Source organism: Hyposmocoma kahamanoa, unplaced genomic scaffold, assembly GCF_003589595.1.
Source record: "Hyposmocoma kahamanoa isolate Upper Pololo Valley unplaced genomic scaffold, ASM358959v1 99702, whole genome shotgun sequence".
Classification (NCBI taxonomy): Eukaryota; Metazoa; Arthropoda; class Insecta; order Lepidoptera; family Cosmopterigidae; genus Hyposmocoma; species Hyposmocoma kahamanoa.
The window spans coordinates 4,684,583-4,693,864 of NW_020656001.1; positions in this window are offsets into that span (position 1 = coordinate 4,684,583).

Below are 9,282 nucleotides of genomic sequence, written 5' to 3' on the forward strand. Positions count from 1 at the left end.
ACACCTTACACCTGTATTATTAAGTTAGCTTACACAATTGATTTAGTAGGTTTGATTATTTTGATGGAATATGTTAATAAAAACCACGTTTTGTATAAATGTCTTTATTTTCTATATTTGACCTTTATTTCCTCTGTTTCTGTTTTAGAAACATTATAATAAAGATCAAATAAGGAAACGCATACACTACATATATTTTAAATATATGTAGTGTATGTACGTTTCCCTATTTCATCTTTATATTTTAAAGCTAGCTATAATAATTTGAAAAGCCCGCGCTAGGTGGTTCGAATTTGTTTGAAAATTCCCGCCTTTATGACAATGTGTACTATCGCGCCACCTAGTATTCACCCCGATACTATCAAGTGTTTACAATTACGGTTCCGTATTTTTTGTATGAAGTCGGTTTTCTTCTCCTTGTGAGTATAGTGTTCTGTGCTACGCATGCAGCAGTGAGGGTACTTGTGTGTGTTGTTCGAGGTTTTTTATAGTAAAATCGAAAGTATTTTTTCAATTATTATTGAAAATATTATTTCTTTTTCCTTATTTTATTTTAGTACTTATTATATTTAATCTCATGTATTTATTCAGACCATAAGAGTCTGAAATTAATTAACTAGTAGAACTCGTAAATTCGATGCATTTAAATTATGGTGAAAATTACTCAAATCACCATGATCACAGTGATTTTATTCGACTGGGAAAAACTACAACGTTCAAAGTTATTGTAATATGTAGGTATGTTAATATGTTTAGGTGACTATTATTCACTAAGTCACTAAAACGTATTTAGACACAATATTGCAAACAAGCCATTTTCTGGCTACATACTCGTACATATGTACGCTCGCCGTTCTCCCATCGGTGCAGGCAGATAAATGTTTATGTAGTGCGTTTCCGTCTTTTTATGAAGTTTTTTCCCACTTCACAACAGTAACCATAATCATTTATTCAGCAAACTCATGTATCACAAAATTATTAGATAGCATTGTTTCTAGATAGCTTGAACCCTGTCACAGCCAACAGCATAGATTACGTCATAATAGTTACTATCAATAGTCTAAATGACTGTAGGTATGTTAAGTCATGCATACCACAAAGATTAATTAATAATAAAATAGATACACGTATAAAATATATTCTACACATGCTAACGATTATAAAAACACAAATAATGTCACAAAAAAGAAGAAGATGCCTAGGTGAGCTAAAAGAGAACAAAGAAACAATTTTCTGTCGACTAACGCTATTCTATGCTTAACGCGATGCTACTAGTCAAAACAATCTAAGGCTGAAATTTTAAATAACAAATTACTACGGCCATTGTAACCAATGTGCAACAACCTTCCGCCGAGAATAATTTAACCAGATTCAATGCCTCAAACTGCACCAAGAAGCTCCGCGACATGTCACCAAAAGATATGCAATACGCCAAACTCAAAACTAGTGTTTGTTTTAGATATAAAGCTACAGGTTTAGACTCACTTAGAAAAATAGAACGTATACTTCCCGATATGGTGGAAAAAAGATTTTTATACCGTTGTACGCGGATAGGCTCCAAAGCATAGAATCAAATATGAGAAGACCTGAATGTAGAAAATTTAAACGAGTGATCAACGGCCTGCAAAAACTATAATACATGAGGGGGATTTTTGTGCATTTTTATGAGATACGCCCTGGTCAGTTTCCGCAAGAAGTAAAAAATGTTCGAAATTCATATAAACAAGACGGCCGCCATACAAATTTCAAAGCCTCCTATCACGGAAACTATTAGAGATAAGTAGGAAGGGCTGGAAGGAATGTCATAGAGGGTAACACTGGTCAAATGCCTGGGTTAAAAAAATTGAAGATAGCGATTTCAAAATGGCGGCCGAAAAATAACTTGCTTCGATCCGGCTGAAAAATTGGCATGCGGGGGTCTTTAGGAGTTCTTAATCATAATTTGGGGTCAAAAATTTCTTTTCGCCATTTTTTAATGTGGCTGCCATATAAGTGTTTTTTTCGTTAAATACAGCTGCCGAAAGACATTTGCCCTGATTCGACTGAAAATTGGCATGTGACGGCCTCTAGAATTGCGGATAATAATTTGTGCTCAAAATTTGTTTTTCGTCTTTTTCAAATATGGCCGTCATAGAAGCGTTCGTTGGCGGCAGAAAAAAAATTGCTCAGATCCCTTTGAATATTGGCATGGGGTCTCTAGGAGTGTTCGATAATAATTTGTGATCAAAATTTGTTTTTCGCAATTTTTTGAATTTGGCCGCCAAACAAGCGTTTGTAAAAATTAGCTCTAATTCTATTGAAAATAGGTATGTGGGGGTCTCTCTAGGTTTTTGATAATAATTTGCGGTCAAAATTATTTTTTTCAATATGGCTGTCATACAAAATTTAGTGGCAGTAAAATTTGCTCTAATTCGATTGAAAATGGAAATCGATTTATTTTTATAGGCCCATTATGTGTACGGACATGACATGAATGTGTGTTTTATCTATGTATTTGTAAAAATAAGCAAGTGTTGTATACAAAAAAGGTTATTGTAAATTCTCGGACAACACTCAAACGGGGTAATTATCGGACTACTGGACCGCGCACAGCCGAGTGAGAGGCTTCAAAGTAGTAATGCATCTCTTTCTAATAGGGTGTTCATTGATGTTTCAGCCAGCCATATTGTTTTCAAACGTTTTAATTTTTACAGAAAATGTGGCCGCTTATGGATGACCAAACTACTAATATTATTTCATAATACAAATTAGTATCCTTATTTGACATGCTACTTCATAGTAGAAGGTTTCATTGTTGATATATTTTTTTTGTATTGTTACAGTAAAAACATGTTACCTTTAAGCTAATTTTATTTAACCAAAATTTAAAAAAGTTAATAGACTAGACACTACCTAAGATGATGTTATTTAGCGTTGGCAACTTGTTAGACAAGGACAGACCACTACTTCGAGCTATCTCACGTGGCTCAATTTTTTTACTTTTACTTAAAATAAATCTTAAGATAACCCAATAAGGTGTAAGTTTGTAATATTGGTATATCGAAGTGCGCGATTCAGTTTATGAAATATATAAATCCGTGGTAATTACATTGGGTGTTAATTTGAATAGTAGATTCTGACTAAAATCTAACAAATTCCGTAGTTTTAAAAGTGGTTACATAATAATAATAAAATCACAAACGTAATTTAAAAAAAGCAAATGCTTTAAAATAATTTTTATGAAAATGATATGGATAAATATATAAAACACCGAGTATATATTTATCACTGGTTGTTTACTTTTCTCTAAAATAAAAGTATACTTTAAAAAAATCTATGATATGATTAATTACTATTAATCATGTCATGGATTTATATTATATGTATATGTAATATTTTTGAAAACAACACAAAGTAGGTATTTGTTTTTGGAATATCTAATATTATATATATTATATAAATCTAATATTACTATATATATTACTTAGATTAGAAAATTAACAAACGTTTACATTTCATTGCACGCGACACCTACTTATACTATACAATGGTATAAAAATACTTACATTATCTTCAGTGTGTATTGTGCGTTCGCAGCCATACACTGATCCCAAGAAATTTTCCATGGCGGTATATGCAAACCATATAGGTTCATATAAATCTTCCACCCTCATACCCGATATTATAGATTGTTTTTTTCTTACGAAGATACGCACGAAAATTTGACGTTAACTTCTTCGCTTTCAACTCATTGACTGGTAATTTTATAATATTAATAACTGTGAACTTTGTGTTTAATTTTGTGGTTTGGATGTTTTGGGTTTCAAATGAGTTCTTCGGTTTCATACATATAGCTCTAGAAAATATAAAACCCGCGCATTACTCCCATCCATTTTATACCTACGTATTATCGCTTCGGGAGCTAGCAGTTTATCTATATATAAAGTACTCTGTGGTTTATCTGAAGCGGGACGATTATGAAAATGGCAGCCTTTTAAAGTTACAACTACAGTCTTTCCAAAGATTATTAATTTTATTTTAAGTATATTATGAAGAAAAAACGAAAAAAGAAATAGTGATGAAGAAAGTTAGAACTATATTCCTTAACTTAAACCAAATTACAAAAGACTTTATCCTGAAAATTCCACTAGTTACGAATTCAAAGTTTATGTCCGAAGTGATAGAACACAATGATGTGATCTATGTGAAAGTGAAAACATAAATATTGCCTACCGTCGCTTAAAAGACTATGTAAAAAAACCGAATAAGTGAACTAAGTTATTTAAGAGAAATTAAAAACAATCTATTAGAACTACAATGGAAAATATTACCGAGTATCCGATACTTAAACGAAGCCATGGCTCAAAGGACTTGTATCCAGCCAAAACCATTAATAAAAAAGGGGACGGATAAGTAGTGTTGCCACCTTGCCCAAGGAGGAAGTAGTTAACTGCCTCAGTGGCCGAACGGTTACCATGCCGGACTGCCACGCAGAGGTCCCAGGTTCGATTCCCGGGCCGGGAGAAATATTTGTATGGCCTACATTTATTTCTCTCGTGAGTTTGGGTGTAATTTGTGGTTGTCTACGTGTGTGTCCATGGCACCCGCGACACATGGTTTCCCTAGTGCGGGGCTATGTTGAGTGTGTACGTTATAATAATAAAGTTAAACCTAAGTAAAAAAGTTGCTAGATTCCAAGAAATTAATTCTGGGTAAAAGTGCCTAAAGTGGCTGAACAAAAACATAATTACAAGATTGCGTTTTTAAATACATATTTTTCTTAATTTTACAAATTATAAATCGAAAAAATAATTATCATCAATATCATTCAAATCATTATCATCTTGTGATATTGAAGGTTAAGCTTTATTTTCGTTTTTTATCCAATTTTTTACTTTTCTTACTAAAAGAGCTAAAAGATTTAGCTATCAAATATTTTGTTTTGTACCCATTGACTTACAAATAAATGGACGACGGGTCTAATACAAAAACCACGAAAAAAATGTCCCAAGTCAACCCATTTAAACGCAGTGACATGTCAAGGAATATGAAAAAGCTAACACGTTGAATTTAAATTGTAATATCATCGCAGTACTGTCTAATTTTGCTTGCTTCGCTGTCAGTCGAACAAACGAAGACTAGAGCGTGAATGACGCTCTGTATACGATTTTAACGCCCTATAAGTTCAGACACTTTTTAGCGCGGACCCGACGTCCATATAATTGTAAGTCAATGTTTGTACCTAATAATTTCGTAAATCTGAATAAGCTGTACAGCTAAAAACTGGCTACAGTGGCAACACTGCGAATACACTGTTTAAAATGCATTGGCTCAGTTCAGAAGGAACTATGTTATTAAAATTTAGATTATTATTTATCTACTTATCATTATTTTCAGCTATTACCATTTCCATTTCCATTTCATAATTTCCATCCTTCATTGTTTAGATTTACCTTTAAGGTAAAGTACGGGGAAAGGAAATTCCGCGATTTCCTTTCCCCGTTTTAAAATTCCTATTAATATCCAAAACCCCACATCAAAGTTCCACAACAACAACAACTGCGACGAAAATGATATCCTGAAGTCTCAAGAAGAAGAAAGTATTGGAAGAATTATCATAATATGGCAACTCAATCGAAATTGCATATGGCCAAAGTCTGGACGCCATAGTGCCAGGAAATAAAAAAAAAAGTAACTTCGCGTCGCCACTCCTATCTAACTTTGCGACGCTACTCGTGCCTAACTTCGCACGATGCGAGTCGCGACGCGAATAGCGACGTGACCGTTTACACATGCGTGTCATGCATCGCATCGCTATTCGCATCGCTTATCGCACGAATGTGAGAACGCGGCATAAGATATAAAAATAAGCGATGTTTATTTCGTAATGTTATAACAGCGCCATCTATATTCTCCTTGGCGAAACTAACAGTTGACATTAGACAATAGTTCCGAATTCACAATGTGACTATGAAGATTCAGCTTGTTTTATTTAGTTTTCTTCATGAAAATGCGGAATAATTATTGAAAACAACATAATTTTAATAGATTTTATTATTACGTACTATTCTTTTTCTAACAGTCAAAATTCTCTGAATGTAAATAACATTGAGTACATAAATATTATACTACGATAAGACGATTCGGAACATCCAAAAAGATAGAAATGGCATTATATAGTTCACATAGCGTTATCTCTTTCATATTTTTAGTAAGGAATAGACAATATTGGGAGATCATTCGTTCTTTCAATCACTTTTGCAATAATACATTACTTGGTTGACAGTTCTTACTTGTCGCATCCATTTCCCGCCAGCAACCTTTCGAAGGTCGTCACTCCATTTGGCCGGAGGGCGTCCTACACTACGTTTGCCGAGTCGCGGTCTCCACTCTAGAACTCGTTTTCCCCATCGGTTATCGGTTCTTCGACAGATATGTAGTTTTTAAACTTGGGAAATGATATTTGGAATCTTATTGTAAAAAACGTATACAGCTCCCCATAAAAGAGTCGCTTATCTTGGTTAAACGAAACCGTGGTAACCGAACTCATGGTGAGTTTGGACTTAGCTCTAAGCTCAATATTATGGATATCTTCTTTCTTATTGAAATTATGTGTATTTTTACGGACATATATAAAATATTTGAGTACCATAATACCAGTCTCCTTAAACTTTTCTCTGAGAGAAACCCGACAGCCTAGACGGTACACAGAACGAATCGCTCGTTTTTGCAATACAAATATGGTTTGAATATTTGCCGCTTTACCCCACATGAGAATCCCGTAGGACATTATACCGTGGAAGTAACTAAAGTAAACTAGTCTAGCAGTACTAACATCGGTAAGCTCACGTATTCTGCGGACTGCGTATGCTGCGGAGCTTAATCTGCCGGCCAGGGAAGATATAAATGGAAACCACTGAAGTTTACTATCTAAGGTCACTCCCAAGAAGACTGCTTTATTAACAAGGTCTAACTTTTCTCCGTTTATTTCTATGCTCGGACTAGTCGATTTTACGTTAGGTACCTAATTCAAATTTAACACATTTTGTCTTCTTCGTATTAAGCAATAAATTGTTTGCATTAAGGTAGTTTATTACCTTAGAGAGGGTATCATTAATACTTACTTTAGGCTTACATTGAAATAAGATTGTTTTTGGAAAGGTTATGGAGGCCCGCTGTCGAAACAGCGAAGCTCGAAAACTCTTAGGGTCGTATTCTAGAACTCTACTCAATGCTCAAGTCAGGATTGCACTGGAAACACAAGCTTTGGAAATACGACCCTAATGGCAGAGACTTGAGTATGATTTCGAGTGCTTTAAATCATACTCAAATCCTGACTTGAGCATTGAGTAGAGTTCTAGTATACGACCCTTAATTTAATACGACACTTGACAATACGAAATTTCAAACAAAAAATAGAAAAATGACTATTGATGAATGACATGATCTTAATTATCAACAAACTGAAGACTTAATTATTAGATAATTAAAAATTAAATAACTATCGCTTTACACACAACCACTTGCGTACTTACACACTTTCGCACAATACGCTTAGAAATTAAATTGTCCTCCATGCTGAATCTTGCGATACAAGTCTAGCTAGCTAGCTTTGTATTATTATTGTTAACTGTCTTAACTACGCAGTATACTTTTTAAAATATGACTTTTGAACAGATATTAAGTACCTAATTATGTATATCACTTTTGCCATTGCATAATTTAATTTACAACTTACTATCTATGATTAATTTTTAAAACTTCTTTTCTATCGAATTTTATGGGTATTTCTTCTAGAAGGGCTAAGTTCTGACTTCGGTGGTCGTATTATTTTTCTTAATTTCAGGAAAAACATTGAGGGGGAAGGGAGACGAACTCAAACTCACATCCGTTATTTGTTAAACTAGATTCTTAACAGTTAACCTTCCAGCGGTCGTGCGCGGGCTCAGAGACCTCAGCGAGCTTATTTTAGTCATTTTACAAAAAGTATAAACAAACTGTTGCGCGACCGTGATATTCTCGAGGGGGCGAGGTACATCCTCGTATTAGCCCTGTGACTAGGAATGGGTAATATAGCTTTTTCTGAATATCGTATCGAAACTATATATCAATATTCGAAATCGGATTTTGAAACTATGTGTTTTCTGAATCTGAAACTATATATAAACTATTTCGGTATATAGTTTGGAAAATATACGATTTCGCGTTGGTATCCACTCGGTAATCGCTCGGCTTGATTCGGCATCGCTATATAATACGCGATGCGGAGCAATATCGATATATAGTTTCTGAGATACACGATATCGGATATTCGACATTGCCACAATATATAGTATCAATAACTATATACGATTTGTAACGCTCATTCCTGCCTATGACATTCGCCTCAGGCGCAGTGTCTTTGTGTTTGCGGTCTCAGATTCCGCACGCGACCGGTCGTGTTCCAGAAAAATTCATGGAATGAAATTGAACCTGGGATAGTATTTCATGTTATTTGTACTATATTACTTACAAAGTTACATTATTTTATGAAACATGTAGTAAATGATTTATTATTTCACTATTTGTTGTAGACACAACCTGAGTTACGAAGAATCAGAACGGCTTGCAGAGGAGGCAAAAATCCAAAAAAAGTTCAAAAAATATTTAACGATTAATTTATTTATACATTAAAATAGTACCCAAATAATTATATATTTCAATATCATATAGAGTAATATTGTAGAAAAAGAACTGAACGTGGGTTACACCAGTTCTGCGCAGAGTTTTATTGCTGAATACCGTTTGCCATCCAAAGAACACAATTCGTATATTCGCGTTGTCATCCGCGGAACACGGTCTGCTCTCCTCTCAGTCATAATACAATATGGCTCCACTCACACTGGCGCAGAGTCGAAGTGTCACGCCGCGTCATGTTTTTCGCCTATAGTACATTCATCTCTATTTTCCCATTACTAAGGTACAAATTTATGTTATGCAAATATGAAACGGGCGTCGACGCGCGTCGACGCTTGGATGCAGTCGAGGGGCGTCACACAGTGGGCCCAAATTGATAACTCTTGGTCATAGGAATAACTTGTGGAGTATCTTGCTATTTTTTTTTACATGATAGATAATAACTTTCCTAACAACTTTTTTTCTTTTTTTATTTTCTTGAAAAGTTGATAGTTTCGGAGAAAAAGTTTTTTTTTTGTATGGAGGTATATTCCTTTTTTTTCATCTCAGTACATACGAAAATGTAATGTGCGTGGGTGACTTCCAGTGTAGTTCCAATCATATATAAATAAAATGTTTATTTCTCCA